Here is a 27,247-nt window from a genome sequence, read left to right on the forward strand (position 1 = left end):
TTGCTCCTCTTCTGCTAATCCATTGCTTATAGAAATCAGCATTTGCCACCCTAATAGCTGTACCCACTGCACCAAAGATCATTAAGGAACACTGGAATATGCTCAGTAAAAGTGTAAGAACAATGTGCTCATTTCCCACTGATTCCCTACTTTGAGAAACTTATGCATCCCCATTTCTCATGAAAATTGTATACGAATAATTTGCTGCAAGGAGCTGTATTGCAACATATAAGCTTGTCAGATTTACTTAAATTGTACTTAAGTACATGAGTTGATGTTGATCAAACCGTAACACAGACACAGTTATCTCAAACGCCTCTTGGAGCTAAAGAGAAGTACTACAACCCTTCTTTAAGTTCACATGGCCGGTATAATGTGAGAAGGCTCACAGATGTCTCGTAAAATCAACACGCATAGTCATGATGTGCTAAAGAACTACTTCGGGAGGAAGCGCACAGACCGCAATCCTTAGGGTCACACGTGGGCTGTGGAAGAGTGTGGAGGGTGATGGGGAGGTTGGGAAAGAGAGGAGCATTTGAAACTCAGATGACGTGTTTTGAGGGTTGCATGGAATCACAAGTGAGATTTGGTGGCTCTCAGTTCTTGGTGGAAGTTGTTTCAAAGGCCAGGGCGACCAAACAGAATTGTCATTTTCCTTTGTGTTCGGATTTACCTTTAGGAAGGCAAAGAGGTTTGCTCCTATTGACCTAAGCAGGCAAAACCATTTTTATTATTTGAATAGGGTGACCGTGATATTGATGCTTTGAAGATGAGACACAAAACTTTGAAGTTGATTCTCAACTGCCTTGGGAGTCACTGAGGAAGCCTTTGCAAAAAATGCACAGTCGTTTTTATAAGAACAAATGTGAGTTAAACCATGGCATTCTAATCTCTTTGTAGTATCTGTGTTGGAAATGTAGTTAGTCCACAATTGGGGGCAACGCGTAAGTTGGTGAGGGTGGTGATTACAAAGGCAGTTTGCCTATAAAAAGCATGTTTCTGACCGTTTCCTTTGGAAATAAACATTACTCACTGCCATACTCATTTGCAAAGGCTCATATCATACCAGATAAAGTGAATGCTGTACACTACTTTCTGAATATGAACAATTTCTCTCCAAACTTTCTTCCCTTCTCATTCTTCTGGATCTGACGGACACTTTTCAACACGGTAGACCATGCTACTCTTCTTTCATCTCTTGCTGAACTCGGCTTTTACCACTCCGTCCTTAATCGGCTCCACTCTTAACTTTCAGGTCACAAGTTCTCAGTCTCCTGGGCTAGTCACTCGTCTCCTACCAGGCCCTTCTCTCAAGGTGTCCCCCAGGACTCAGTACTTGGACCACTCCTCTTGTCTCTCTATACCTCCCCCTTCAGTCCCAGCATCTCTTCCTTTGGTTTTCCTTACCAGCTTTACAGTGATGACTGACAAATCTTCCTATCCTTTACCTCTTTCACAGATTCTATTAATTCTTCTTTGTCTGCCTTTTTCTTGCAATACAGACATGGGGCCTCATTACAAGTACACCGGTCCGGAGTTAACGCCGCCGGTAAAAACATACCGGCACCGTTTCCACGTCCGCCCAATCATGACCCGCGGCCCCGGAAATAGCACCTCCCCCAACCGCCACCGCGGAGTTAAGGGTCCCGTAAAGTCCACCTGCATGGAAACCCCTCTGTTACCGGCAATACGAAACACTGCGAGCATCACAACTAGCGCAGACACGGAAACACTGCCAGAAAAATGGAGTTAGAACTGTGATCACGGTGGCGGTACCGCCGCCACCGCGAACATGACGTTAAACAGTGCCTGCTGAACTGAATAAGGGCACAGGCGCACCAAATCAGCCCAGCTGGACCCAGAAGCACACTGGGAACCTACAAAAGGGCCACACCCAGCCCAACACAACACAGAAACACAGAACCATGCAGGCAGCAGCTCTAGTAGCACTTGGACTGGGCCTACTCAACCAACAGGCAGCACTGCACATGATGGCAGTAATGGTGCAGAGGAGGAGGCGGAGGCAGAGGAGGCGCAGGCGCCAACCAGCCAACCCTGTACATATGGCAAACCCCATTGTCCAGCTGGCACAACCCCGCAGGCAACCTGCAATACCACGCATCAGGGCCTCACCCTGGAACCTTACCCCAGGACAGATCCACACACTATACCGGCTGGACCGTCCAACAATCCTGTACATCACTGCCATGATTGAGGACAACATCAGCAGCCACATAGACACCCCCACCGCCACCCCCCCCCCTCCTGAAGGTTGTGTCTGTGCTGCATTTCCTTGGCACTGGCACGTATCAACACACGGTCGGTGAGCTGCATGGCATATCACAACCCTGTTTTTCAAAAATCCTGGTACAGGTACTGGATGCCCTGTTGCGCCATGTGTCGGAACACATAGCCCTACCCCGTACCCTCCCCGAGGTCATTGCCGCCAAGTTGGCCTTCCATGCCATAGCAGGCATGCCAAATTGCATAGGTGCGGTTGACTGCACCCACATTGAGCTGACAGTACCACGTGCAATTGAGATGGTGTTCCGCAATAGGAAACAGTATCGCTCGTTGAATGAACAGATGGTATGTGATGCCACGCTACTGATTACACACTGCTGCGCACGTTTCCCAGGCTCAATCCATGACTCAATGGTACTGCGGAATTCCACGTTGCCACGGTACATGGAACGCTATGCTGGACAAACCACATGGCTATTAGGTGAGTACAGCTGACAATGCTCTGACCCTGTTGAAGTGGTGTGTGTGTCTCCAGGCCAATGAGCAATGTGAGTGTGCCGCTGTGATCGCACATGCATCATCCCCCCTGCCATCAACCAAATAGACAGCGGATCCCAAACATCACAAAGGAAGACATGACAGGTCAACACAGTGTGCCCGTACACACCCTGCCACATGACACACACAGCCGATACTGTCACTGTCCCATACACCTTGTGCCACTGCAAACACCCACCCACAAATGGAACACTGCCCTCCCAATGCACATGATGCCTGTAAATGAGACGTCCTGCATTAACTACTTCATTACATTGGAGTGACTCTGCCATGTGTGCACATCACTGCACTATGCCATACTCACAATCAAATGTCACCCGCAGGGCAGAGTACACATGCATATAAATGTGTAGGTCAATATCCATTTGGCTACATCCACTGTGATGGCCAATAAACACTTCCAACCACTGCATGGCACACATGCATGAATGAACAATGATACAAGATAGCACAGCATCAGATGAAGACATGATACCACAAACACTGACATGTCCCCCTATCTACAGCCCATGTAGGTGATGCTGGATATGCACTCACGCCATGGATGATGACACCTGTATGGAGACCAAGGAACAGGCATGAAGAGGCGTACAATAGGGCACATGTCCGCACACGTGGAATGATTGAGAGGACATTCGGACTGCTGAAGGCCCGGTTCCGCTGTTTGAGCAGATCTAGTGGATCACTGCTGTACAGCCCAGTGAAGACGGGTAAAATCACGCTTGTATGTGCCATTCTGCACAATCTCTGCCTGCGCAGGAACATCCCAATGCCCCCAGACGCAGATGAAGAAGATGGGAATGGGAATGGGGATGGGGATGGGATGGCACCAGCTCCCCCGGGGGGTCCACTTGATGGCCAAAGAGCACGGGATGAACTGATTCGCATTTACCTTTGAGACACAGCACATTCACAGCAATGCATGGACATGGTGATGACAATAAATGATTTGTTGTACTGCAAATGAAATGAAAGATGTCCACACATGTATGTTTTGATTTCAAATGATGATATATTGATGAATTAACAACAGGGAAGGAGGTGCAATGGTTAGGGAAGCTGTACACCCGTGCCCACCCACCACCCAAACATACCCACCCCCACCCAGGCCCCAATGTTCAAACACCCAAAACAACCTCCCCCACCACCCAAATGTACCCACCACGTGTGTCCTGCAGTGCCCCACACACATGCCATCACTTCCGTGTGCGCTTCTGTGCCTGTGCATCCTTGCCCGAGAGCCCCGTTAGCCAACTCGAGCGCCTCCTTGGACTGGCAGTAGTGGAGCTGGATGGGGTGGTGGTATTGGATGGCACAGAATCAGATATAGATGGCATACGTGCAATATTTGCCTGTTGCCCAATCAACATGGACTCTATGAGCCTGGAGGTGTTGTCATTACCCTCCCGCACATGGCGTGCCAGGGTGACAATAGTGCTGATAAAGCGTCCAATGGACCTTGATAGGCGACACACTGACGTGCTGTAGCACTCCCTCTGCAGCCTAGGTTCCTCGAGCTGCCTCTCCACCAGCTGGGTGAGGGTAGCTTGCTGCTCCTCCATCCGCTGCATGCGGGAATTAAGCTCTGCCATAGATGGGGTGGGTGACCTCATGGGACTTCGGAGTGATGTGGGGCTAAACTCCAGCTGATGGAAGGATTCCAGGTCATCAAATGTGGGCGTCTCCCCCTGTGGCCCAGTATCAGAGTGCTCTGCCGGGGCACTGTTGTCACTACAGGCCGCCTCCTCTGCAGTGCAGCTGCCTTCTGTGTTGGTTTGGGTGGGCATGATGGGTTCCCGTGGCACCTGTGTTGCCTCAGGCAGCGTGGAGACGCTGGAGATGTCGGTGGTGGTGGCCGGTACATTTGTTGCAGTTGGTACTGGGGGCAGAGATGCCGAACTGCTGGCAGCATCCTCTTGTGCAGAGGCGGTGGCTTGGACACGTGCCGGTGCAGATTGCCTGGCCTGTTGTGCAGTATCACTGTCACTTGATACGGCTGTGGGGACACAGAGGACATGTAATTAGTGTTGCGGTGGTGCCTGCTGGGTGCATCACATGCATCATACAGGTTGATCATTCAATAGTGTTAGTTACATGCATCTGATTGTTGGGGGTATGCATTGTTGTGATATTGGTTGCCATACAGATCATGACGGGTCCTTTGGCCTAGTCATGCACTGCTTTGGGGGGGGGGTTGTTAATGGGTCCTTTGGCACAGTCATGCATTGCTTGGCGGGTGTGGGGTTGTTAATGGGTCCTTTGGCCCAGTCATGCATTGCTTTTAGGGAGAAGGGGGGTTGTTAATGGGTCCTTTGGCCCAGTCATGCATTGCTTTGGGGGAGGGGGGTATGTTAATGGGTCCTTTGGCCAAGTCATGCACTGCTTGGGGGGGGGGGGTTGTTAATGGGTCCTTTGGCCCAGTCATGCCATCATCATATTCTCATGTGGCATTCATGTTTCACCACTTACCAGCATCTGCAGGTGGGCTCACTCCTGCCTCAGCCTCCCCGATCCCATGGATGCCCTCAAGGTGGAGGACACTGCTGCAACGCTCCTCCCATGCTTGCAGCCTCAGTGGGGAAGGGGGTCCTCCACCTGTCCCACTGCTGCGTTGGCGGTGTGTGGAGATCAGGTTCCGAACCCTCAGCCTGAGGTCGTCCCACTGCTTGTGGCAGTCCTTGATGCTCCTCACAGTCACGCCCACAGCGGTGCACTTGCGTGCTGCTTCCGCCCACACTTCCTTCCTCTGCTGCTGTGTGGCACGCCGTTGATCGGCACTGAACAGCATCTCTGCATGCTCCACTATATGCTCCACCAGAACAGTTAGCTCCGCCTCACTAAAGCTCTGTTTGCGCTGCCTCTGGGCTGGAATCCTGGCAGACATGCTGGTGGTCCCTTTTGCCTTCTCACAGTGTGGATTCTGCTTGTGCTCACTCTGGATGGCAATGGATTGTGCTTTACATGATGGCCGCCTCTCTGTTTCCTGTTTTGGCGATCATGGTATTTCCGGTTCCGTGTCCGTGGCGACGGAGGCGGACACGGGTTTTGCACTACTTGTGGCAGCGCTATGTCCATTTCCGTGGCTTTTTCCGTGATGTCGGTAACAACGTTTCCGCGTCCGTGTGGTGCGCGTGACCGGCAGCACGTAATCGGACAGTCTTTCCACAACCTTACGGACACGGAAACTTTGTTACCACCGTCACAGAATCACTGCAGTCCAAACCTGACAGGTTGTAATGAGGCCCATGGATGTCTTCCCCTCTATTTGCACCTTAAACCTGCTGAAACAGAGGTTCTTTTCTTTCCTGCTCCCACTATAGCCCTCTACTTCTTCCTCTCGCGGTTTCCTTTTCCCCACTTCTCTTTCTGTTTCCACCTCTACTCGCAATCTTGGTGTCATCCTCAACTCCTCACTTTCCTTTTCCTCTCATATCTCTTCTATCTCCCGTTGCTATTGCTACCAACTATTTATCATACGTGGGGGTGCTAGAGAGCCCGACCAATATGGCCGTGGGTCTGTGAAGCTCTCCAGCGCCCGCGAACATTCGGGCGTCCATCCTGCGGATAATTGCTCTGAGGAAGTCATCTATTTATGTGCATCGATCCCGGGCTGTGTCGAGCCTCGGGAGAGTGAAGGAGGAATCTATCCGGACCCTTTTTAGGGGAGAACGGCGGCGCTCCTCGGGAGTTGGGGACTGCCACGTGGAGTGGAGATGGGGCTGCTCGGCGGCGGATGAGGCTGTGGCACGAAGGTCTGCTGAGCGGAGGAGCTCTGGTTGAGGAGGTGGTGGACTCTCTGGTCCCAGCGGCGGAGCGGCGAGAAGGAGCGTGGGGCCCTGGCTGGGGGGCTCCGACGTGCGCTCTGAGTGAGGGAGCCCACCGGGCAGCTGCGCAGCGGAGCGGGCCCGTGGTGCGGCTGCAGCGGCTCTCCTGTGGCGAGGCTCCGATTAGTTGGGGAGACCCGAGGTGGAGCGGTGGTCTCCTGGGGACGTCTGTTGGCCTGTGATCGGCGCTCCCCGAGTGTTCTCCTGTGCGGTCCTCGCTGGTTGGAGCTGCCGGGGAGGGCGGAGGCGGCGCTGAGCAAGTGTTGGAGGTGCCCTGGAGCAGGAGGTGTCCCTGTGGAGTCGGCGGGGAGTGCACCTGGTGAGAGGCCGTCCTGCACATTGCTGCCAGCTGGCTGTGGGGGGGGGACCAGCGAGTCTCCTGATCGGGTGCGTGGTCTCATCTTACTGCCCCCCCCCCCCGGCTCATAATGCTCTTCAGGATGTGGTAGTGCTTTGTAGATCTCCTGTGGCGGTCTCTGGAACCTGAAAGGAAGCGCGTACGGATTCTCTGCTAAGATATTAGGAGCAGGACACGGGAATTGCGCAGGTGGCTGTGCTGCACTGGTGTTGCCTCTCGGAGGGGGTCCTTGGCTACCTGTCAGTGCGTTGGGGCCATACCTGTGGGATAGCGCTAGCTTCCGGAAGTCGGGGCTTTGGCACTGTTGGTTTGGCCGTGGTACCCGGTGCTGCCCCTGCACCTGGCGGTTGTTAAGTTCTGGTACACGGGGTGCTGTGGACTGGAGGCGGGAGCACAATTGGACGGAGCCATCGGCTGGGGAGTGTTGACTGGGGTAAAAGTGGCAAGCATCAATCTAAATTGCATTTCGCCGTGCCTGCTCAGACTACAGCCAATGGGGCACTAATTGATACACCTGTTCTGCAAACCCCGGATTCTGAGGCGGACCCTATGGTGGCTTTTCGGGATATCAAGGCCATGTTTGCGCAGTTGCAGACTGGGATACAATATCTTGATGGGAAGCTAGACACACTGACATGTAAGGTTGACCACATGCAGGCCCGCCTGGATAAACATGGGGAACGTTTGGATGAGGCGGAGGGGATGATATCCGGGGTGGTGGATGTGGCAGCCTCGGTGTCAGGCGAAATGGCTAGAATGAAGAAGGCCTTGAAGGAGCTTAGGGAGAAGCAGGAGGACCTCGAATCGAGTTCAAGAAGGAATAACATCAGAATTGTAGGCCTGGCCGAGTCGGCGGACCAGAGAGACATGGAGGCTCTGGTGGAAGGGATCCTGAGGGAGGCACTGGGCCCAGAGGGGTTTCCCCCTTGTGTGTGGTGGAGAGGGCACATAGAATTCCCGGTGGGAGAAGGCCAGTCCCTGGAGCCTCGCTGAGACCGTTGATTGCCCGTCTGCTGAATTACAGGGACTGGGACACTGTACTTCGAAAGGCGAGGGAGAAGGGGACTGTTACCTATAAGGGGGACACTATTAAGTTCTTCACGGATTTCCCAGACAAGGTACAAGCAGCCAGGAAGACATTTTTGGATGTGAAACGGCGGATGAGGGACAGAAACTTGAAATATGCGATGTTGTATCTGGCCAAGCTCTGGGTCGAGCACAGAGGCAAATCACTCTTCTTCCAGACCCCTGAGGAGGCAGCATCCTTTTTGGATATGTTGCCAGAGTTGCCCAGGAAGGTGGATGGCAATGGCACCTGATGTGGGGGGAGGTGCGGGCCTGTGCTCCGTGCAGGATTCTGCCGGCTGTCTGGGTTTGATTCTCAGGCGGTTATCAAAATGCTCGGGGAAGGGTGCTGGAGGGTCGGGCTTGCAGCTACCCCCGGTGCGCAAGCTGGTTGAGTGTATGTTGAGGGTGTTCGGGAGGCCGGTGGGTTGGGGGTACCGGCCAGGGTGCGGGGTGGATAATTCGGGGGGCGGGCTGGGGGGAGGGGTGGTGGTGCACCAACAAGTTGGGGTGTTGTTGGTAGGGGTGGGGGTGTGGAAGTACTGGCACGTGAGGCACAGTTCTTTGTGGGGTTGGTTGGCACACAGGTAGTAAGCTTTGTGATCTCTCACGATGATGTCCCTTAGACTCTTAACCTGGAAGGTACGGGGCCTTAACAGTCCACCGAAATGCTGAAAGGTGTTGCAATACCTGCGACGTCACCAAATAGGGGTGGCTTTTCTCCAGGAAACCCACCTGATGGTGGACTCGGAATCTAGGTTTGGTAAAAGTTGGGGGTGCCATAGGTATTTTTCTTCATACTCTTCATTTTCTAGGGGCGTGTGTATCTTAGTGCACAGCTCAGTGGGATTTCGTATGACCAGGCTGATAAAAGATGAGGAGGGAAGAGCGCTCATAGTTCAGGGCGTTATCCAAGGGAGGCTATATACGTTGACTTGCTATTATGGCCCTAACCGGGACACGGTGGAATCGTTGGAGTGGGTGGAGAGGCAGCTGGCGGATATGCCTGCAGGGGAGATTTTATGGGTGGGGGATTTTAACACAGTGCTAGACCCAATTCGAGATCGGACAGGCCCTCATCCACGTTTATGTAGTAAGAGCTCTGTCAAACTTTGGGGCATGTTAGCGGTGTGGCGGCTAATGGACATCTGGAGGGTGCAGAATTCTATGGTTAATCAATATACGCATTACTCGGCACCGCACAACTCGGCTGCGCGCCTGGATTATTTTTTGGTACCCGAGGATCTCATGGGACAGATAACTGAGGTGGAGATTCTGGCCCGCACTCTTTCTGATCATAGCCCGGTTTTGGTAGCTGTCCAGTTGCGAGGGCGGTCCGGTGGGAGGACCCCTCGGAGGTTTAAGAGCGATGAGCTCACGTACGCAGTCTTTAGGGAGGAGTTGGGGTAAGCCATTGGTAGTTATTTTGAGATGAACGAGGGGTCGGTATCCTCGGCGGGTATCCTATGGGAAGGTTTTAAGTGTGTGATACGGGGGGAATGTATAGCTAAGGAGGCGGATATATTGAAGAGGATACGCAAAGATTTAATGGAGAAAGAAGCAGAGATACGTGCCTTGCAGGTGGCGGCTCCGGTCCCCTCCAGAGCTCAGCAAGGCGGAATAATGAAAAGCCTTCAGGAATTTCATGTGCTGGCCCAGCGGGAGATTAAATACATGTGGGATAGATCCGCCCCTCGGAAGTATGGTGAGGGTCAGGCTCCGGGGCGGTCGTTAGCCAGGTTAACATGTTTAAATGCCTCAGGTGGCAGGGTGGTGGTTATTACGGATGAGGGAGCGACGGCCAATTTTGAGGATGAGGCGATACTCCGTGAGTTTCATACATTTTATACTCACCTGTATGCTTCTCAGTCCTGCGCTGCGCAGGCGGACATCGAGGCTTATCTCGACCAGGTGGGTTTGTTGTGGTGTTCAAAGGAACAGAGGGAGTTGTTAAACAGGCCGGTGACATTGGAGGAGGTGAAGGAGGCCATAAAGTCCTTACCTAATGGGAAATCTCCGGGCCTGGACGGCTTCACGGCTGAATTTTACAAATGCTTTGCTGATGAATTGGTGCCGTATTTGCTGCGGGTTTATCAGGAGGCGGTGGCTGAGGGTCGACTTCCGGAGTCTCTTAGGGAGGCTTTGGTGGTGGTGCTGTTGAAACCAGGGAAGCCTGATGGAGACTGCTCCTCGTACCGCCCAATATCCCTGATCAACTCCGACAATAAGATCTTGGCCAAAATCTTGGCGTCGCGTCTGACACCGTTAATGCCAACGCTGGTTAGGGCTGATCAGGCAGGCTTTATTCCTGGGCGGTCGACGTCGCTCGGCCTTAGGGGAATGTTTGGGCCGCTAGCTGCCTTACCGAGCATGGACCCGGTTGTGGCGGTTTTATTAGATGCCGCTAAGGCTTTTGATTCTATTGAATGGCCGTTTTTGTTTACGGTCCTGCGCAGAATGGGCCTGGGGTGGTTTTATTGTCCTTAGTGTCACTCCTGTATGATAAACCGATAGCAAGGGTAAGGGTCAATGGGCAGACGACTGCATTAATCCCGCATGAGAGGGGGACGCGCCAGGGGTGTCCTCTGTCCCCTTTACTGTTTGCTCTGGCGATAGAGCCCTGGGCTGAGAGAGGGAGGGAGCTACATATCCATCAGGGAATTCAGTTATTTAACCACAAAGTGGTGATTTCGCTGTATGCGGATGATATGGTCCTGTTTCTACGCCACCCTGAGGTCAATCTAGACCCAGTTATGCTAGACATTCAACAATTTGGGGAGCTCTCGGGGTTAAAGGTGAATGTTGGTAATTCAGTGATATTTCCTTTGACGGATGGCCAGGTTTGCTTTCAGGATAAATGGGGTTTTCAGTGAGATATGCTCAGTACCCGGTATTTGGGAATAACCTTAGCCAGGGATATAGGGAGGTGTTTCGGGGTAACTATGAGATGGTGCTCCAGTTAACCAAGGAAGCGATGCAGAGATGGGCTTCGCTGCCGCTTAACTTGTTTGGTAGGGTCTCGGTAGTCAAGATGTCCATTCTCCCCCGGTTCTTATATGTGTTTCTCAATGTTCCCATTCGGGTGCCTAAAAAATACTTTCAAGATCTCAAGTCGCCAGTGCTCCAGTTCCTCTGGGCTGGGAAACAGGCATGGGTTGCGTGGGATAGGCTTGTTGCACCTATCCGGGGGGGAAGGGGGTCTGGCCTTGCACGATTTTGAATTATATTACCATGTGGCCTAAGCTAGTTATTTAAGATACTGGTACGGGATGGCGGCTGAACACAGGCATGTTGAGAGGGGTCCATAGCATCCCCGGCATTGCTGAGGTTGGTTATTCTGACAGCTCGGGCTTGCTCTGAGGGGGCCCGGACCTTGGTTGAGTTAACGTGCAGGGCTTGGTCACTTCTTGAACATAAACCCAGGGGTAGTATACTTTTCTCGCCTGAACTTCCGGTTACATTTATCCCGGGGTTGCCAGTGACCAGCGAGGCGGGTTAGGTTGCCTTGATGAAGCGGGTGGGGATCACCAAATCTGCAGATTTGTTCCCGGATGGTACGATTTATTACCATCGATCAGTTGAGAGTCAGAGGGGCCCTATCTGTGTTGGATATATTTCTATATTTTAGTTTGCGAGTGTCGCTGCAGCTGCTCTTCCCGACCTTCCCTGAGCAGCCCCAGGTGGCACGGCTGCTGGACCGGGTGATAAAGGGGGACCTGGATCGGAAGATGCTCTCCAAACTGTATGCAATAGCTGTGGAAGGTAAATTATCGACTGTAAGGTCATTACGGGAGGAGTGGGAAAAGTTGTTGGGCAGGGAGATACCGGAGGATGTGAGGATGTACTGTTGTGAAGGTACTAGAAAGTGGGCGGGTAACTCCAACTTTAAGCTCATTCATTTTAAATTCCTACATCAATATTATTACTCCCCGGCTCAATTGCATCAGTACTTCCCTCAAAGATCTGCAGCCTGCACTAGGTGCGGGTATGAACCTGCGGGATTTCTTCATGTGGCATGGGAATTTGCATTACTTGACCAATTTTTTGGGGGGGGGGGGTTTGCTGTGATTGGGGAGATCACGGGTCAACGGGTAACTCCGGACCCGGTCGTGGGCTTGCTGGGGTACACTGCTCAGGTACCAAAAGGGTTTCGGAAACTGGTAAGCCTGCTGTTGATCCTTGCCAAGCGCAGGGTTGCTATGGGGTGGGGCAGGAGGACTGTCCCGACGATTGCTCAATGGTCTCAGGACATTCTATATTGCAATGATATGGAAGTGCGGTGGGGTGTGATGCAGGGGAGGGGTTAGGGAGATACCAAGATGTGGGATGCCTATACATCGTACCTTCTCCTCAACCAACTAGGCGGTGGGGCGTCGGGCCCCTGTGGGTCACGGGAGCTCCCGAGTACATTATCACCAGACTGAATGGCCCACACATTGCGTGGCATTTACTACTACTGTGTGACCCTGGACGATTGGAATACTGGAAGAGGGGGAGAGAACGTATTAGGTTGCGGCCCTTTTCTGCCTTTTGGTTGCTTGGACTCCCGGGACTGGCTGCTGTATGGCGAATACCTTTTGTTATCGCATCACATGGTTAATGGGTCATGTGCTTAGGTCTGACTCGCGGGGTAGGGTGTTCTCACGTGCCATGTAGGGGGGGGTAGGTGGGGTTGGTTGGGATGGGTTTTGAGTTGGAGTTGTTGTTATATGTAATGTCAATAAAGAAAGTTTAATACATTTTTTTTTTTTTAAACTATTTATCATCCGTATGTCCCGGCAGCGCCTTACTTTCTCTGCTTCCAAGTTCCGTATCTCCTCTCCAGTTTTCTCCAGGCTATTCTATTGCTTTTCTCTTCTGTCTTCCTTGCTCTCATCTTATTTCTCTTTCTTCGGTTTACCATTCGTCTTTTTGTGTTCTTTGTGTTCTTTCCCCCTCAGAATTCTATCACTATTGCTTTTAAATCTTTGCAATGGCTATCCTTTCAAAAGTTTGTCTCCTTTTCAAATTACTATGCTTTGTTTTTAAATGCCTCCACTGCCATGCCCCAGCCCATCTTTCTTCCTTAATCTCCTTCTACTCCCCATCTTGTTCAATTCGCTCACAAACCCAGCTTAAAATTAATCTTATTTCTAACGGAGCTATTGGTTTGACTGTATGCCATTCTCATTTCTTTGTACTGTCCGCTGTTTATGTGAAGCTCGTATACATCAAGCACTATGAAAATACAATAATAATAAAGATGTGTGGTTAGGAGGTGTTAGGCAGAAACCTGTGCAGTTCCCTTTGGGAACACTGCAAAAGATTTAGGACTACAGGTGTTAGCAGTAAACCCACTTGGTAGCAGTCTGTACCACCCAGATTTACCTGGTAGCTGTGGCTGAGCAGTCAGACCTCCCTCAAGAAGAGTTAGGCAGTATGCAAAGTATACACAATAGGCACTCAGATACAATAATACAAGCAAACACTGACCAGAGCTTTGGTATCAAAGTATATAATTATTTATTTAAAAACACACTGTTTGAAACACTCCAGCACTCTTATTGTAAAACACTCTAAACACAGTTACTATTATAATATATACAACCCTTATTCCTTATCAGATAAGTCTTAGTTAACACCACTTATTTCCAGACAGAGGTGAGCGCTTAACTATAGATGGCACTCCAATAAGTTCATGAAGAAGGGAGGGAAAAAGACAGATTATGGAAAGATACACCACTCTAAGATTTAGGAACACTTTTAGCAAGGCAGAAGAGCAAAAGTCACTTGTGAGCCAAAGTCCATAGGCTGGGCCCACTCTTAGAGAGAGCAGAGTACAAATGCGCCCAAGATCACACAGTTACACTAGGCTTTGAAAGTCTTGCAGAGAGTTTGAAAAGAGTTTAGAGAGGCTCAGAAAAGTTTAGCCAGGGTGTCCCAGGCTAACCCAGGTTCGAAAGCCGGGGGCTAAATCTACCCAGTACAGTTGGTGGCAAGGGAAGCCAGGCGGAACACGGTACCTTAAGTGGGAAGGATCCTCCAGCGGTGGCAGTTGTTCGTGGCAGCGGGTGCAAGTCTCGGCTTCGTCCAGGGGAAGAGAAGATCTCGACTTGGAGGAAAGCTGAAGGTTGTTGCACTGCCAGGGAAGAAACCAGCCGCAGAGTTTTCCGATTAAAGGTATTACCCTTTATTTCGCGCTCGTGGTAAAACTTGGTATTCCGGTTGCCGGGGTGCTTGGCACAGGCAATGCGGCCACGAGATGCGACGGGAAGGCGAAAAGAAGGTGAAACTGGTTATCCCCACCAGTCAAAGGAAGAAGACTCTCCGGCGGGAGATCTCCTCTGTCGTTGGGAAAAGTGGTGAGACGGTCCAGCAGGGCTCCACCGGTGGTGTCGTTGTGGCAGGTTGGCTCAGCTTCTCCCTCGTCGGATTCTTAGGTCCTGTGGCGACTTCTGAAGTTCCAGTCCCCAAAGCCCTGCTTTTATGCAGAAAACCCCCATTCACTCAGCCTAGCTGTCACTCAAACATGCTAAGTGGTGAGCCGGCCGGGTCACCACTTGGGCCAATCAGGACGGAGTGCGACTTGAGTTGCCTAGGCAACTCAGTCCAGGGTGCCTAAATCCCCCTCCACCCCTCCTAAGTACCCCAGACAGAGTGGCACCACTTTGGAGGGCTTCTGTGGAGAAGCCCGCCAAAAAGTGGAACAAAGGGCTCGACTTGGGTTGGAGTCACAGAAGAGAACACAAACGCCATTTTAGAACCGAGTTTTGGCAAAAAATACTAACCGGAGAATTAATAATAATTAAATAAACCGGCGGTATGTTCGAGGCTATCGTAATTAAATAATTAAAGATAGTAGCCTCCAACAATGGGAAAATCCCATAGAGAAATATTCATATTCACGGTTGAATATAAAAAGTAGTATCCATTGCCACCAGCCAAAACTCGATCAGGGGGGACGGAGACGTGCCCCCTCGACTAACAGACCCCGGGGCAATCGAATTGCCCCAGCCAGTACGTCCACAATATGATGGTTGGTACTGGTTCTGTTCAGAATTGAAGACTAGTAAAGTCAATGGTGACTTTACATGCCCTAGGAGACAGTAGTCAGTCCCAGGGTATGGAGTCTATACTAGGGGGTCACTATGACACCCCTGTGTTACTGCACTGAGGGTGCTGTGTAACACACATCACAAAAACACATGAAGCCCTATGGAGTAAAAGACCCCATAGCCCATTAAACACATCTAGAGTCAAAGGAACACACTCAAATCATGTCCAAGAGTGAGGGTAAAAGAGTCTCACTCTTGGCAGGAGAAAAAATTAAACCCAAAAAATCCAGCAAAGCTGCTGGGGGACTCACTAGGTTAGGAAATTCAGCCTAAACAGAGAATTCTCCCTAACAGGAGGGGACACTATCAGGTATCACAGTCTCATACGCTCCCTTTTACTTTACTTTATTTAATTTCTACCATGCTCCAGGGTACCCGAGGGCTCACAGGTGCACAAATAACGATAACACGACAGACCAACAGTAAGTACAGGGGGGTCTTCCTTAGCAATCACGAGTAACTATGAATTCTGTTTTTTTTTTCCTGGGTATCTAGTAAAATAAATATGTTTTTAGCTTCTTTTTTAATGTATCTGTGGACTCTTTCTCTCTCAGATCCAAGGGAAATAGCATTCCATGCCATAGGGGCTGCCATGCTTAAAGCTCCCTTGAGGGTTTTGCCGGTCTTACATCGCTGCGTTTTTAGTAAATGGGCATTGTTGGATCTTAATGTCCTCTGGTTCTGTTTCTCCACCACTCCTTCCATCAGATAGGTTGGCATGCGACCCCCCAACATTTGTGTATGATTAGAACCAGTCTGACTGGATTCTTGCTTTCACCGGCAGCCAGTGCAAGCTGCACCTGTCATCCGACACGTGGTCTCGCCATTTCAGGCCTTTCACAATCCTAACTGCGCTGTTCTGAATTACTTACAGCCGATTGGCCGATTATGGCTCTAGCAATTGCTTCTGCGTTGTTTTGAGATTAATGTTATCTCTGTAAGGTAGGAATAAAAAGAACTGTTTGTGGGTCTGAGTTAACACCTGCTAAGGTTTATAGACGATGTAGGACGTAAGTCGAACTGGCATTTCACCACAAGAGCATGATTTTCAACCTGGGAATGGAGTCGTTTTCTGACTTTTTCTTCTTTGTTTTGGCTAGCCTGGGAAGGCCGTTAATGAGTCAAGAGTTCACCAGTTATTTTGAAGTGATGGAGCGTTCTTTAGCTGGCAGTAATGATATAAGAGTTCAGAGATTGAAGTACTGATCCAGATAAGAGGGTGCTAAAATGACGTCTCTCATAGGGTGGACCAGTATATTATCTTGGGCAGCAGCAATCACTGCAGAATCAGGGTTTCTGAATCTTTAGCTAGTCTAAGGGTTTTAGCAGGTGAAATCATGAATTTGTCTGAGGAAATTAAAAGGAGTTGGGGAGTGTGGTTGTGAGTGTGTGGTTGTGAGAGTACAGCAGGAGGCTGGCTTTGTGTGAGCTGTAGTATTGTGCAATTAATGATCTGTGTGATTTTATGCTACCTGAGTTATGTTCCTAACATTTGGAAAAGACTCACATAAACTCAATACAAGTACACTTGGGTTTGGGCCATCAGCAAGTGACTGGTGGTTGTTTTCTGACCAGCTAAATTATATGTCTTTTTCGAGAAGAGGCTCTTCGCCCCAGTGTACAGGGTCCCCAATTAGTGTGCCATAAGGTTGATTGAATTCCCAGCTTTTCTCTCATGTATTCTTCAAACCAGTTCAATCAATGTCTCTTTCGCCTGGCTTGATATCTCTCAAATACTCATAGGGTCTCCAGTCTCCCACCCCATCTTGGAGTTTCATTTCTTTTATCCCACCTTGGGGGTTTCGTTTCTTCTACCCACACTTGAGGTCTCAGGTTTCTTGTCAAGCCTTGGGTTCTTGTCTCTGCTTCCTCACTCTGGGGTCTCAGTTCTCTCACCCCACCTTGAGGTTTGGATTCTTCAAGCCCGCTATGAGGTCTTATCTCTTCTTCCCCACCCTGAGATCTCATGTCTGCCACTCCGTCTTGGGGTTGCATTTCTTCTACCCGCCTCTGGGTCTTGTCTCTTCTTTTCCGCTGTTACGAATCGAGGGAATTTTACCTTTCTCCCCAAAGGGTGGCCTCCCACTTTGAGGCAAGGGAGGTGAGCTCGCTTCACCAAAATCTCCCTAGGGGTCGAGGCACGTGGGACCTTACTGGGAGAGACTCTCCCGCTCGGGACAAGAGCGCCTCAACCCGTCAGGAACTGCATCCAGGTGATGCCTTATATGTACTTACACCATATACCGGAATGTTATCAGTTTCATGAAGAAAAAGTAGACCTATATCATCGGCAACAGGAAAAAGAGGGCTATGCCATTAAATCTGAATCTCCAATGGCCTGTGCCAAGGAGACTGAAAAGGGGGGAGGTGCCAAAACGACCAGAGAGAAATGTTGGAAAGCCGAGAGAGAATGAGAGGCTGAGAGGAACAGGGGAGCCCCCTTTACGTAGCAGAGAGGAAGGAGCCAGACCTGTCGCAGAACGCAGAGCCTGCACAATCCAGAGCAGCTCCGACACGGAAAGAGAAACGCTGGAGGACCCGCTTCTGAGGGGTGGCGGAAACCCAAATACGGTGGACCAGAGAGTTCGGAGATGATGTGACCACAAAGCGGCAACACACCCATACAAGGACACTGACACCAAAAACGGGAGAAAGCAACTCCTGTACCAAATCACAATACCAGTATTATCTTGAAGGCAAGAGCAGGGCGCTGAGGAGAGAGACGCCACAGAGAGTACTTTGCAGAGCCGTAAAGAAAATGAGAGAGAGCCCAACATTATACCCGTGCCGGTGACGTGACAGAGAGACACAAATGGGGAGTCGCAATCCTTGGGATAAGAAAGACAAACTTCATACATGAACCAGCACCATGGGAAGGGGTGAATGATAATCGGAAATAGAGCAACCAGAATATTCAAGAGGAGACCAATATACAAGAGGGTCTGGAGCCCTACACGAGAGAAGAAATCAGATAAGATATGACATAATCTATAAGAAGGAGAAAAGGGAAACCAGCAGTCTCCCAAAAGAACTGCAGAAGTTAATTCAGAAGATAATGAGAGAATATTTAAGCATGGTGTATTACATGGAACAATAGACCCAAGAAGCCCTGTGACCACAAACACAAACCAAGAGAAGGGAGTAATTCTCCTGGCCTTAGTTAGTTATAATAGTCGTAGTGTCAGAGAGGTTAGATTTGGACAGTGGACAGACTTATTTTGGACATTCAAAATAAGTGATGAACACCTTAATAAAATAGGTAGGGTACAACCCGTAGTGATAGGGAAAGACAGGCCTTATTTTACTTTAAATAAAATATCCACTCAAAAAGTCTTCACAGCGTCTGCGCCCTTCTTCTGATCCTCCACAGCACCGTGGAGTCTCGGGTTGTCAACCTGTCTTGGGGTTTCGGCTCTTCAACTCCCCGCCCGAGTCTCGTGTCTCTCACCGTGCTTTGGGGGATTGTTTTTTCTACCCTGGCTTGGAGTCTCGTGTTTCTAACCCTGCTTTTGGGTATTGTCTGTTCTTCTCCACCCTGCCTTGGGGTTCGGCTCTTCAACCCCTCGCTCGAGTCTCGGGTTTCTCACAATGCTTTTGGGTCCTGATTGTTCTTCTACACCCTGCCTTGGGGTTTCAGCTCTTCCACCCCTCACCCAAGTCTCAGGTCTACCACCATGCTTTGGGTTTTGTTTCTTCTACCCTGCCTTGGGGTCTTGGGTTTCTGCCTCCGCCTTGGGCCTTGTCTCTTTTCCCTGTCCTCGGTTCACTCACCCCACCTTCAGATTTTGGCTCTTCTTCCCACCATGAGGTCTCGGAACTGTCACCCCACCTTGGGGTCTTGTCTCTTCTTCTCCACCGTGGGGTCTCGGGTCTATAACCCCAATTGGGGTTTTTGGCTCTTCTTCCCCACCATGAGATCTCTGGACTGTCATCCCGCTTGGGGTTTTGTTTCTTTTACTTCACCTTGGGGTTTTATTGTGCTAGTACTCCCCTATCCCGGTTCCCTGGAGTCACCGCCTACCTCTGTTCGTGGGTCGGTGTTCATCGGGAGAGTCAGGGAGTTCTGATGCCATGGTACCTCTTTGTCAGTAACCTCCAGGTATTGCATACCAGTCAGAACGTGTCATTTTCTCTATCAGGCCTTGCAGCTGAGGCTCTGGATTTGGCGTCTCTCTACGCCCGCTCTCTGTTAATCCAGCAGTTGCGGTCCCGCATTTCTTGTTTGGGCTGAGCGCTTTCGGCTCCTCAACCGGTAGATTTGTGTGTGTTCCATGGGCACGGCCATGGCTCTCCTTATGTACACTCTTCCTCGCAATGCCACAGCACCCAGCAGGGTTCCACCCTTTTCTGGTTCTGCAGGCTTCTCTGTCCTGGTTTAATGAGAACTGCCTCTTTATCTCTCCCTCTAAAAGGGGGTAGGCCGCATCAGTCTCTCACGGAGGGTCATAAACCACCACAGCCAGTCCAAAAGGAGTTTCAAGTAATTACACAAGTTCAAACGCATGTAGTTATTGGGGAATCTCCCATCTCCACAAGCGAGGAGGGCACCCCCAGGGGGATCCTGCTTGCCCTGTCTGCTTGAGCATATTGAGTTTAGCAGGTTCACCTCCCTAATCCCAAAGGGGGTGTATCCCCCATGGGGAGAGGGGATGAATACCCTAGATTCATCAGGGTACAATAACTGTGAAGAAGGCTGAGAGACTGAAATAATGTTCTTTGGCTTGGCACATAGATTAGGTTGTGCAGCTGAGCGCCAAGAAGGATAAAAAAAGAATTTAATAGTTCTAATGGCTAGTTAATCTCTACAACTTTAGAGGGACAGACTTTTCTTTTGCTGAGAAGACTCTGTTCAGATAGGTCGTCTTTGCTGATTTCAGTGTTGTTTTGCAGGTTGCGTTTCTGCTAAGGGCTACCTGGTTTCCAACTGCAGGCATCCTAGTGTGGCTTGGAAGTCTTTGTACCCGATTTTATGCAGTGCTTTAGATGTCCCTTTCTGAAGTATAGTACATGAATACTGGTTATAGAAGAGTTTGCTGAGCAGTTTGTTAGATGTCAGGAAAATAAGTGGGTGTTCTGAAATCCTTTGGCAAAATTGCTAGACAGGAGTTGTTTATTTGGGCAGAATCAGTTGGTGGTTAGTGATGGAGTTGGTCATTGTGGTGGTGGGGGTACATAAAAGTGGTGAGAGGTGATGTGCTGATCCAGGTTCGTTCAAAGTACCATTCCACACTCTTCAGGTACATCTATCTGCCCGGCACTGCTTAATGAGCCCTCCATCATTGGGCTGATTTTCAGATATCAGTCTTTCTTCTTTAAAGATATATCTATAGATCTCACTCGCTTCATTGGAAGCAGGTGCAGACATCCCTTCCTGTTTTAGACAGTTTTCAACTAAATTCTTAACAAATTACACAGTCTATAGTTTGGTTTGGGTAGAGGCATTCCTCAAGAGGGTCGCCTGAATATATGTTCTTTTGGCCACAGGTTTTACAGATTCTGAAAAGCACCTTTTAGGGTGATCAGCCTCAGCAATGGCAAAAATGAACAATGACATCAAAAGAGAAGTTTCACAGTCTACTCTACAATGGAGCTAAAATGGAAAAGAGGGTTACCTGGTATGGTTTTGCTCTCACACCTTTCCCTCACAAATCAACCTGTGGCACCATTTTACTGACCAAATTCACCTAATATAAATAACCTTCTGCAGATCAATATATGCATGTAGAATGAGGAAATTTAAATCTGTGAAAGATCCAATGCTTATCTTCAAATATTTTACTGAAAATAAACGTCATGAAATAACTAACAAGGAACTACCTGTCCAACTACCTGTCCAATAGCCTCACATGTTCACTTTATGCAGTCTCTCTCAGTAACATTCCAAGTTGCAAGCCTCTCTACATCCAATCATCCATCCAGGTAAGTCTGTTGTTATAAACACAGTTAGTTTGTGAATACTGAAGGACAATATCCCTCACACATTTAAGAAGCATCAAGGATATCAAATGTGCTACCTCTTGCTTTATTGAATATATAGTGTTAAAAGGTACTGTAAACAAGCAGAGCTACGTACATTGCTAGCCCTAAGCTTTAAATGTATTCAAAACCAGCCGACATGCCCTGCCGCAAACATTCATACCAGAATGCAAGTTCTATCAACCAGAATGGAATACCTATAAATTGCTTCTTGAAACCTGATGTTGTAGAAGTGATTTGTAGTTATAACCTCTGATGACGGGAGAGATTGAGCGGATGCATTCACAATAACAACTTGTACAAAAGTATCTAGAGGCAGTATAAGTATGCAGAGTTAAGCATATCCTGCATTCATTATATTTCAAGTGTTGTTTCATACTTCTACCTTTATTTTCATTCATCAGTGCAGGAACATCTGAAAATCTAGGACCTTTGCTTTCTCCTGATAAGACCATGTATCACTGAAGTCAGAAAACACAGGGGAAGGTGCCATATCAGAACTGTGCCTGGAGACGACATTGACTCAATCAGTTGTAGTCCTGGCTGCTAGAGAACGTATGCAAGAAAAACAGCAGTATCGGATATCATGTGTGGATGATTTACTAGAGAGACTCCCTAATCATGGAAGATGTACAAACACAGTGACTCCCTAATCAGGGAAGATGTTTCCCATTTTTGCTATCTCATGAATAAAAACGTTCAAATCTAACAGCCCACTAGGGTACTGGGATGAAGGAGTTGAAGTTAAAGATACACTTTGTTGGCAACAGAACCAAGAGACATAGCAGGCCGTTGTCAGAATGAGGTAATTCGGTGCATATTGAAAAGGCTAAATGTTGAAACCTCAAACGTCTCCTATTGGTAGGTGTCTACGCAGCTCTGCAGGAATGCAGAAGATTTGAAGTCAGAGTGTGCTCACTTTTGGTACTAAAGTGGGAGAGTACAATTTCAGTGCCACACGAAACAGAACATACCAAGGCCAATGATGGTGCTAGTATGACAGAAGTATGAAAGTGTACTCCCTTAACAGGAAGCCAGGAGAAAGGTCCATACCAAGGACGAACATGGGATTTCAAATGTTCCACTTGCAATGTTCTACCTTGTGTTATTTCATTAACTTCAAACTTAACTGGTGCTGACCGTGATAAGGGGCCCTCAGATCCTGACTCCACTAATAAGGGATGCTTTTCAACAAAACATTTTACCCACTTTAAGGTGGGATCTCACTGACACAGGCCGTGTTCTCTAGACATTATATGTTTACAATTAATAGCATGAAGAGGAGGTCTGAAATAATCCAATATCTTGGCTCTTAATACCAGGGGTCTGCAGGGATCTCCAGATGCTATAGACTACAACTCCCATCAGCTCTAGACAGCAGACTCACTAATTAGTGATCATGGAAGCCGTAGACCAAATCCTCAGGACATACGCAGGTTGTAGACCCCTGATTAAAGCATGATGGTCTAAACCTTTTATAAAGAAAAGCTATCTTGTTCTCAAACATTAGCCAAGAGTATCAAACAACTGCTTAGTCAATCCGGTCACTGCAGAAAGATGAAGAGGTGGAGAACACAACCCAACATTAGAGGAGGGCGGTGTGTAGGCCATCAGCATAAAACTGCTTAATGAGCACAGTGGATGTGTTACTCTTTATGTTAAACTCAAGTGCTAAAAGTTACAGATCACTTTAGTTAGCTTAATGGAAAAATCTTTCCTAAAATATTAATCATTGTACCATTGTTCCTAGAACTTGGTCTGGTCTGAAAGGGGGGAAATAGTGAAGATGGTTCAATTATGGGGTGCACGAGAGGACGAAATTGCTTTTTTGTGTCGACTGTATACTGCAAAATCATGCTGTTCGTCCCAACAAATGAACTATTTAAATTCTATCAATAAAAAAGTACAATGTTTTAAGGATTTATTTCACTTGAACCCTACAGTTCATTGCAGTGTAAATCTTCCACAATGCAGTGAAAAAATGTCTTAGCTAGTATACTGACAGCAGCAAATAAACACTGCGTCGAATGTTTTCAGAGGATGGCATGCTTTTGCTGCCCAGCTTCCTTTGACAATGGCAAGGATTCCTGCGCTGAGGAAGTACCCCTGACGTCAAGGCTGAAGAGTAGGCACTAGCTAGCAGACAAAGAGTCTCTGTAATCAGTCAACTCCATAAACAAAACCTTTTGAAGAGATGGGAAAGGCATCAAAGGAGACAGGGAGTCTGGGTGAAGGGACCCTAATTTGAAACACAACACCTCTCTTGGAATCAGAATAATTATGTTTCGTTGTGGCACTGAAGGTTTCTCTCTCTGGCAGGCCAGTCCAAATTGAACACTATAGTTTATGAATTCCTTTGGCCAGTGGGCAGACTGCAGAAGTGGAGTTTCAGTGTCTCGTCTGAGCTTCCTTTAGTTGTTGTTGTATACTGTTTCCTGGCTTCACATGACAGGCAGGTTAAGGCAGCGAGGGTCTGGCTGATGCATGCAGCAGTAACCAAAAACATGCACATTTCGTATTATTTGATTCAAATGCATTCTGTTAGCAGGCCTGAGTCAGTATGCATGAAGGCCAGAGCAAGTGGCACATCTAAGTTCAAGTAACACCAGGTTTGTTTTTGTTCTGCAGTGTCACCCTTACATTTTATGTTGCCCACATGCCTGAAACATTTCTCCCCAGCTTTGCCATTTGATAAGTTATGTTTCTGGGTTTGTACCACTACAGCTCCCATTTATTGCCTTGAGGACAGACCAAGCACTAAATTGACATGGTATCTGCTGTCACCCACACAGCAGATTCTTTAGATTTGGGGTCTTTTGCCTCTTACCCACCAGATATTTTGGTCTACGACTACCATGAGCCCTCACCCCAAACTAGGGGTGATGGATGTTGTAGTCTAAATCATGTGAAGGGTGACAGGTGGGGTAACCGAGCGCGGTGTGACAAAAGGTGCATCTATGAACCACTATCATAATTGTTTCAGTGAGGAGTTCACACTGAAACCACATAGAAATCGACCCATTTGAACAGGGCACAATAATACTTTAATAAAAATAAACACAAGTTTCGGCTCCAGAGTTTCTTCCTCCATGGTGTGGTTTGTGCAGTGCGGCGAACCAGAAGGAGTTGGGCTATGCACTGACATGTTCAAGGTTGCTTATTCCAAATATTAATAAAATACCTATCTAGCCTTACTGCTATGATGGAAGTTCTCTGCATAATAACTAAAAGTAAGGGTGCTTGTCAAATTCCCAAAAGAAATAGTCCTAATAGCTGACTGGCCCTACCACTCAGGGACAATATAACAAAAAAGAGCCGGAGTAATAGCCTCTGTCCTTGTCTTCTGCCTGGCCCAATCACTGGATCATGTTTTTGAAGAAGGTTTTGTTAAAAGTTCATCAGGTTAGCACAGTACAGTCCTCACCCTCTCTACAGGTACAGTAAGACAAATCTTAAGATTATTTCATATCTTCTATACAGTTCCCTCTTTCCAGGAATAGAGACTTTCTCAACACAGTTCCACTAGCTCTTACGTGGTGCTTGATAGTGTCCTTGTGTTGTATTTTTAAGCACTGGACCCCTCCAGGTTCTATCAGCTGAGTACTCTGGCCCTCATACTTTAGCAGCACCCCGTTGGGGGCATCTGTCCATTCAGGTTTTGTTGGTCCTCGTAACCTTTGAGGCTTTGCCAGCCTCGAAGATTAATGTCTCTCGGTTTCTCAGGACTCTCCAAAGTTCCCTGGGCCTCTGCTAGGCTTCCTTTAGAAAGGTTTCTGTAGGGCGTCTGGCCATTCAGGTTTTCTTGGCTCCCATAATCCTCGTAGCTTTCCCAGCTTCCGATACCACTGTTTGCCCCGGTCAATGGCGTTAGCTCTTCGGGAGTGTTGGCTTCCCTTCTGCTGTCCGGCAGCTAAAACACTTCTTATGCAGAGAATTGGGATCCGACTTCTCCACCGCGGTCTGGTTTCGGCATCTTTTAACAGGCCAGAGGCCCACCACGGGTTCCATGTGATCAAGCCACCATGCGAGGGGTTGCTTTACCGTCTTCCTATCTCTCCCGACCTTGGCTTCTTGGCCGGTCAGGATGCCAACCTTCCGGCGTCTCGCTAGCGATTCACTAGCTCTCCACCCCACCGCCAGCTCTGCGGTCTAGCCTTGCTACGCCCCTCCAGAACGTCCTCCCGTTAGATGCTCACCTCTGCATGGGATTGTCTCTCTATGATTCAAAGCTCCTTGTGGTTGTATGCACATCATCACAAACAAAAGCGGTGTGTCTTTTCTCTCTGACTATGAAGTTCAGGCGGAATCTAGCATTACCTGAGGCCAAAGAGACTGAAGAAATGTCACTATTTGGTGATTCCAAAACAGGGTAAACAACTGTCTTTTTTACGATCCCCATGTAGGCAGACGTTATACTCAAGACAGGCAGTCCTTTCCCCCAAGAGGGAAGTCACTCTCAGTATATTACTGCATACCGCCTAGTTACTGCACCACTTAACTACGAGTTGGGCAGAAACTTGGAGGATTCACCTCCAGCTGGTAGTGGGAGGTAAATCCACCCATTTTCTGCTCAGTTTTGGCGGAATTACTGTGGTGGTAATTCTGCCACAAAAGCCCCACGGAATGCTATGGACTCCAAATAAATGGGGACTAACACCATCACTACTTGTAATTCGGCGGCAAAACAGCCGGTCCAAGTGGCGGTAAAAGTATTACAGTTTGGTGGTATCTCAGTGGATTTACTGCCAAGATACCACCCAACTCTTAATTAGGTTCTTAAGTAGTCAATGAACAACCACAGTGACAGTAAGGAATTTAGGAGCCCCACACGTGTAAGTATCAGAGGAGGAAGTAAAGTGTACTTTGGTTACTGCCATTGGAACAATTCAATCCAATTTAGAGCTGTAATTCAAATTCTCATTTTAAATGAGCACCCAGGAGAGTGACACCTTCCAATAAGGAGGCAGGAAAAGCGCTTTTTGCCAGGTCCCGCTTTCTTCCCTCGACCCCACTATTTATTTATTTATTTGCATTTGTATAGCGAACTTGCAGCCCAGGGGCATCGAGACGCTGTTACAAGTAGTTGTAGGGCTTTTGATTCAGATATTAAACAGTTGACCAGAGGTCTCTTGGTTACACAGATGCAAGCATAAATACATGGGATGCATGAAATGCATTTATACAGTTTACAGAAAGAAGTCAGGTACATTTCATACAAAGAGCTTGGTTTTAATGGCTTTGCGGAAGGCTTGGTGGGACTCAATCATTCTTACATGAGGTGGCAGTGCGTTCCAGTGAGTGGCAGTCCGAGTGCGTTTTGGGTGTAACAATCGTGTTGGAGTAGCACCTTCTTAATGGTCTAGTTACAGTATGCTTGGTGATTCTTTGCGTCAGCTAGGGAGGAGCAAGTTCATGGAGACATTTGTGGGTGAGGGCGAGTGTTTTGAAGACAAGCCTCTCTTTGACCATGAGCCAGTGTGCCTGTCTTCTGACTTCGGATAGGTGGTCTTTTCTGGCAGTACCTGTGGCCACCCTTAGTGCGTTATTTTGGACTAGCTGAAGTTTGGCCAGGTTTTTATTGGAGGTCCCAACGAGCAGGGCATTGCAGTAGTCTAACCTTGATCCAATTATTGCCCTGGCAATGGTGAGGTAATTCTGGCGTGACAGGAAGGGTCTGGTGCGTTGAGGACTTTAGAGTAGTAGGCTGAGGAGGAGGCGATGGCACTGACCTGTCTATCTATGGACAGATCAGAGTCTAGTTAGACTCGGAGTGTCTTCACGTGGTTGGAAACCTTGATGGGAATATTGTCAATAGTGAAAGAAGAAAACTGTTCGCCGAGGTTCCCCAGGGTAGAGGGTGCCCCTATGAGGAAGAGTTCGGTTTTTTCACTGTTGAGGCAGTGTTTTGGTGTCCGCTAGGTAGTCACCCGTGAGTGGGATGAGTACCTGTGTATCATTCGCGTAGTTAGTATACGAGATGCCCAGGGAGTTAAGGATGCTGAACAGAGGCCTCGTGAAGAGGTTGTATAGCGTGGGCACGATACACAAGCCCTGTGGAACACCGCATGTGATGTCACTCGGGGTGGCACAGGCTGAGTCAGAAAAGACTTTCATGGCCCTTTCTTGGA

General features: G+C 48.7%; 1 protein-coding gene across 2 annotated transcripts in view; it reads left to right on the forward strand.

Moving 5' to 3' along the window:
* EPO (erythropoietin) overlaps positions 1–27,247 on the forward strand; it is a 287,944-nt gene that overhangs the window by 145,624 nt on the left and 115,073 nt on the right. The gene's annotated exons all lie outside the window — the stretch shown is intronic.

Source organism: Ambystoma mexicanum, chromosome 1p, assembly GCF_040938575.1.
Source record: "Ambystoma mexicanum isolate Mex_15411 chromosome 1p, UKY_AmexF1_1, whole genome shotgun sequence".
Classification (NCBI taxonomy): domain Eukaryota; kingdom Metazoa; phylum Chordata; class Amphibia; order Caudata; family Ambystomatidae; genus Ambystoma; species Ambystoma mexicanum.